The sequence below is a fragment of the Ochotona princeps genome, chromosome 22, assembly GCF_030435755.1.
Source record: "Ochotona princeps isolate mOchPri1 chromosome 22, mOchPri1.hap1, whole genome shotgun sequence".
In the NCBI taxonomy this organism is placed as follows: Eukaryota; Metazoa; Chordata; class Mammalia; order Lagomorpha; family Ochotonidae; genus Ochotona; species Ochotona princeps.
The window spans coordinates 19,260,932-19,267,094 of NC_080853.1; positions in this window are offsets into that span (position 1 = coordinate 19,260,932).

Genomic DNA, 6,163 nt, shown 5'->3' on the forward strand with positions numbered 1-6,163 from the left:
TAACATATATGATTCCTTCCAGGTCTGCAAGGGCAAACATTTACTTAAGCCTTTGCAGCATGTATTTTTAATAACTAACTTCCCCTCTGGCTCCACTATTGCTTCAACATTTCCTTTCCCATCACCTTGGTTTCTTGACCTATTTATATATGTTTAATCATATGATTATATTGTATGACTTCTTGAAAAGCTTCCTCAGATCCTATTTTTTTGGAACAGGCATGAGGTACAAATAAATCCAGACATCAATATTTACTAAAAGGGCTTGGTTCCAGGTATTGAGAAGAAAGAAGAAAGAATGTAAATTGCAACTGCCGAATGAGTTCAGTTTCCCTGAGATGCTTGTGCGTGGGTGCCCCTGACCCACTGCCCCAGGGAGGGCAGCCTCAAGGTGCCACCCCCCACCCTTTATTTCACATAGATACTAAACTCCATCAAAAACTATGGCAATTTTTTTTAAATCTTTTTTTTTTTTAGATTTTCATTTTTACTTTTATTACAAAGTCAGATATACAGAGAGGAGGAGAGAGAGAGAGGAAGTGGAGCTGCCGGGATTAGAATCGGCGACCATATGGGATCCTGGCGAGGACCTTAGCCACTAGGCCACGCTGCCAGGCCCTATGGCAATTTTTTTAAATGACTGAAGATTCTTCAACACTCCTCCTATGATGGTGGGTAGGATAGGAATGTCATTCTTTCCTGACTCGGGGTTAGTTTATGGCAGATATGGAAGAAGGGATGCCACATGCTTTCTGGTGGCAGGTCATAAAAGGACTTGCAGCCCCACCTGGCTCTTGGAGTATTCTCCCTCTGGGGGTTTCCTCCTGGCTGCTTCCTGTTAGCACACCGGCTTCCACACTGCCAAAAAGCTCAAGCCACTCTGCATGGCCACCTGTAGGTGTTCTGGGCACAGAGCTTTGCCAAGCACAGTGCTCCTGTCATCAAGTCTCCAGGGAAGCAGAAAGGTCAGGTCCCCTGGTCTGGTTTCAGAGTCTAATCTCGGGCCTCAGACGTCACAAAGCAAAGCTGAAGTGATGCTTGCTGTGCCAATTGGAATTCTTGAGCCACAGAATCCGTGAGCGGAATACAAATGTGGTATATAGCACTACATTTGGAACCATCTGCTGTCCAGCAACAGAGAACAGTGGGACAGGCTAAGAATGCTGCCTGGGTTATCAGCATCCCATTTTCAAGTGCTGGGTTCAAGCTCACGCTGGGCCCAACCTTTTTGCTTTCCATGCCACCTTCTCCTGCCAAGGCCTCAGCTGCTTGTGAGCACCCCACATCCTGTCTTAGGTCTGGGGGTGGGGGTTTTCCCTCCTGATATGCCAGTGGAAACTCCTATCTGACCTTGTCTTCTACCTACAGACATCAGAAAGCCACACTGCCCTCCCCAAGCTAGTCCTTGCCAAATCAACCCCCTGGCTGTCTCTCCTCCAGTACCCAGCCTTAGTCCTGTCCCCACCTTGCGCCCTTTTCTCAGACCTCCCACCAAGACCCCCTTCCCACCGATCTCCTTATCTTGAAGGCTCTACCTAACCTGCCCTGCAAACAGCTCCATATACGGTTAGTTTAATCTCATTTATATGAAAAGTAGAGGAAAGAGAGACAGAGAGAAGAAAAGAGAGAGAGCACTTCTATCTACTGATTCATTTCCCAACTGACCACAACAGCCAGGGTTGGGCCAGGGCAAAGCCAGGAGCCTGGAACTCCCTCTGGATCTTCCAAACAGGTGGCAGGCTCAAACACTTGGGCCATTTTCTGCTTTTCTCCCAGGAACAGTAGCAGGGACCTGGAGCAGAAATAGAATGGCCAGAACTCCAATTAGCCTTCTAATATGGAATGCCAATGTGACAGGTAGGGGCTTAACATGCTGTACCACATGGGCCCAGCGCAGTGACCTAGCAGCTAAAGTCCTTGCCTTGAATGTGCCAGGATCCCATATGAGCGCCGGTTCTAATCCTGGCAGCTCCACTTCCCATCCAGCTCCCTGCTTGTGGCCTGGGAAAGCAGTCGAGGACAGCCAAAAGCTTTGGGACCCTGCACCCATGTGGGAGACCTGGAGGAAGTTCCAGGCTCCCGGCTTCAGATCGGCACAGCACCGGCCATTGTGGTCACTTGGGGAGTGAATCATCAGACGGAAGATCTTCCTCTGTCTCTCCTCTTCTCTGTTTATCTGACTTTGCAATAAAAATAAAGAAAACTTTAAAAAAAATAAAAAAAAACCATGCTGCACCACAATGCTGGTCTTTACCTGTATATTTTCTTTTCTTTTTTTTTTCTCACCTGCATATTTTCAAAAAGGATTTATTTGTTTTGCTTAAAATACAGAGAGAATGCGTATCTGTGGGTTCACTCCCCCAAATGCCTACAATATTCAGGCAAGATAAGGCTGAAGGCAGAGCTTGAACTCCATCTCCATCTCCTACGTGGGTGATAAAGTGCTGGTGCAAGTTCTGGCCACGCCATTTCTCATCCAGATCCACCCTGAGGCACCTGGAAAGGCAGCAGCAAAAGGAGCCATGGAAACTGCCCAATCTCAACAACAGAGGACTGAAAAACTTAAACAACTTAGGTGCCTCAGGGACAGTACGGAAAGGTCTAAAGTAAATGGTGTTGGAGCAGGGATGGGACAGGAGTGAGGGCATGGTGTGTGAGGGCTTCCCATAACCAGCTGTGGTCTACAGGGTTGTTTCCCTGAGCAAGGAGAGATGCTGCTGGAGGAGGTGGGGCCACTGCAGAGTGAGAGGGCAGCACCTGGGGACCGGGATTAGTGTCCCTACACAAGACGTCCTGGTGAGGTATCCCAGCCCTGCTGCTGTACAAAGACTAGAGGAGGAGGCGTCATCTATGAACACGGAGCAGGAGTTCCCCCGCAACGCCCCAGTGCTGAATATGACAAACATGTGATCTTGGCTGACTCAGAGACTTATAAAGGAAAATCTTCTCCTGTTTCTTATTATATTAAAAAATTGTTTAATATTTAAAAATGCACATCTTCCCCCCCCCAAAAAAAGATAACTGTTTCAAATAAACAATTCAAAAAGAAAGAAAATCAGGCAGGCAGGCAGGAAGGAATGAAGGAAGAAGGGAAAAAAGAAGCTGCAAGTGCAAGTTCTAACCCTGGAGTTGGCAGTCCTGACAGTTACTGCCACCGCTGTCAGGTCCCTTGAGCTTCCTGCTGCACATCCCAGAGGAGCAGCTGAGGTCCTTGGGCCCTTGCCACCCTTATAGGAGACCTGGGTGCAGCTGCCATCCTCTGGCCCTGACCAAACCAGCCGCAGCTGTTCTTGGCATTTGGGGAGTAAACCAGCATATGAAGATTTTTGTTTGTCAATCTGCCTTACAGATAAAATGAAAATAAATTTTAAAATCAAAGAAAAAGAACCAGGAAGAAAAAAAAACTAAACTAAACTCATTGCCCACAGCAACCCAAAAGTCGAAGCACTCTCTCACAACACAAACTCGCCCTAGCAACCCAAAAGTCCCTAAAAGGTTGGGGAGGTTAACCTAAAGAATGGAATCCCAGGCCAGTTGCGATAGCCTAGTGGTAAAGTCCTTACCTTAAATGCACTAAGATCCCATATGGGCACAGGTTCGTGTGCCAGTGGCCCCATTTCCATCCAGCTCCCTAACCTGTGGCCTGGGAAAGCAGTAGAGGATGGCCCAAAGCCTTGGGACCCTGCACCCAAGTGGGAGACCCAGAAGAAGCTCCAGGCTCCTAGCTTTAGATTGGCACAGCTCCGGCCACTGCAGCTGCTTGGGGAGTGAATCATCTGATGGAAGATCTTCCTCTCTGTCTCTCCTCCTCTTTGTATATCTGCCTTTTCAATAAAAATAAATCAACCTTAGGGCCCGGCGGTGTAGCCTAGCGGCTAAAGTCCTCGCCTTGAACGCCCCAGGATCCCATATGGACGCCGGTTCTAATCCTGGCAGCTCCACTTCCCATCCAGCTCCCTGCCTGTGGCCTGGGAAAGCAGCCGAGGATGGCCCAAAGCCTTGGGACTCTGCACCCACGTGGGAGACCTGGAAGAGGTTCCTGGTTCCCGGCTTCGGATCGGCACAGCACCGGCCGTTGCAGTCACTTGGGGAGTGAATCATCAAATGGAAGATCTTCCTCTCTGTCTTTCCTCCTCTCTGTATATCTGACTTTGTAATAAAATAAATATATTTTAAAAAAATAAATAAACTTTAAAAAAAAAGAATGGAATTATGGGACCAGTGTTGTGGTCCAGTACACCAGTTGTGACACTGGCATGTCTGAGTGTAGGTTCCAGTCCTAGTGTGTGGCTTCCATCCCAGCTGGGTGCTAATGCACTTGGGAAGGCAGCAGATGATGGCCCACGTGTATGTGGGTTTCTGCCACCCGTGTGAGAGACTCCAGTGGAGTGTTCCTGGCTCCTGGCTTCTGCCTGGCCCCCACCTCTCTGTTGCAGCCATTTGGGGAGTGAAGCAGAGATTCAAAGATCTCTGACTCTCTCTGTCTCTCCCTCTTTCCCTGTTACTCTTTCAAATAAATAAATATCTAGGTGCGGGAGGCAGAGGAGAATCCTGCCTGAGAGAGAGGGAACGTTTGAGACTCTGAGGAGGCAGGGACCTCAGGGGTCCATAGGCCCCTGCTGCACTGCTCTTAGGGCTTCCTTCATGGGGTGCCCTGCCTGGCAAGGGGGGAAGCACAGGTGCCTAGGTGAACCTTCATTGCTTCACTTTTGACTCTATAATCTGACAACACCGCATTCCATAAAACAGACGGCTTCCAACCTGTCCTCTTTTAAACATCTGTCATTAGTACATTAATTTTTTAAGTTCTTTGACAGATAATACACACACACACACACTCATTTAAAAGGCTCTGCCTTTGGGGCATTGTGAATGATACAGCAATAGGTAACAGAACGTCCAAGTCAGACGGGTCATAGTTTGTCAGTGGCCTCTCGGGTCACTGAGAAAGCTGAGGCAAGTTCCCCAGTGCTCCCCAGCTATGTCAAGTTCATCTCCACTCTAGGCCCTCTGCACTCCTTTGTACCTTGCAATCTATTCCCTAGATGTTCCCAAGGCTCACTGTCTCCCCTCCTTCAGGTCTCAGCTCAAGTGTCACCCAGACAGAGGCAATGATCAAGACTAGATCAGGCTGAAGTCAGGAGCCAGAAGCTTTATCCGTGTCCCCCATGTGCGTGTAGGTGCCCAGGCACTTGGACCCCACAGCACTGCTTTCCCAGAAGCAACAGTGGGAAGCTGGATCGTTAAGTCAGAGAGCTGGTGCCCATGTAGGATGCCGGTGTCAACACGATGGTAGCACTGTCTTTGTTCCTTTCTTTTCTTAAAACTTATTTTATTTTTATTGCAAAGTCAGATATATAGAGAGGAAAATCTTCTGTCCGATGATTCACTCCCCAAGTGACCGCAACGGCCGGAGCTGAGCTGAAGCGGCCCAGATTTAGTGGCCCCAGATTTATTTTATTGTTATTTGTAAGGTAGATTCACAGAGAAGGAGAGATCTTCCATTCACTCCCCAAATGAGTAGAACCAATCCAAAGCCAGGAGCCAGGAACATGTTCTGGATCGCCCATGCGAGTGCAGAGGCCCAAGGAGCTGGGCCATCATCTTCTGCTCTCCCAGGCCACAGGCAGGGACCTGGACGGGAAATGGAGCAGCCAGGACATGAACCAGTGCCCATAGGGGATGCTGGTGCTGCAGGTGGAGGATTAGCCTGTACGCCACCGCACTGTTGCTTGTTTTTCTTATTTGCTTCTCCACCCCCGCCCCATAGAACATATCTCCCAGCAAAGAGAGAATTAACTCACAATGGCTCAGTGGAATAATGTCCATTCCCATTTTTCAGAGAACAATTACATAGTACATTAATATTTACATTAGGCCTTGCACCCTAGCCTAGTGCCATTCCCAAAGGGATATGCAATCTGACCTCTTCATCTTATACTTGAAGAGCAGGCAAGTGTTCTGCGAGGGCCAGGGCATACATGGTGCAGAGGCAGCTCTCAGCCTCTCTCTGCTTTTTCCCCACAACACCAGCAGCCTGGGTGCTCAGCCCCCTGCATTCCTTGCTCCGCTGCAGCCTGCTCCTTAGAGGTTGTCCCCCATGCCTTCCCACACAGGGCTTCTGCTGTGAGCTGGCAACAGCTGGGAAAGCACACTCTTTTCT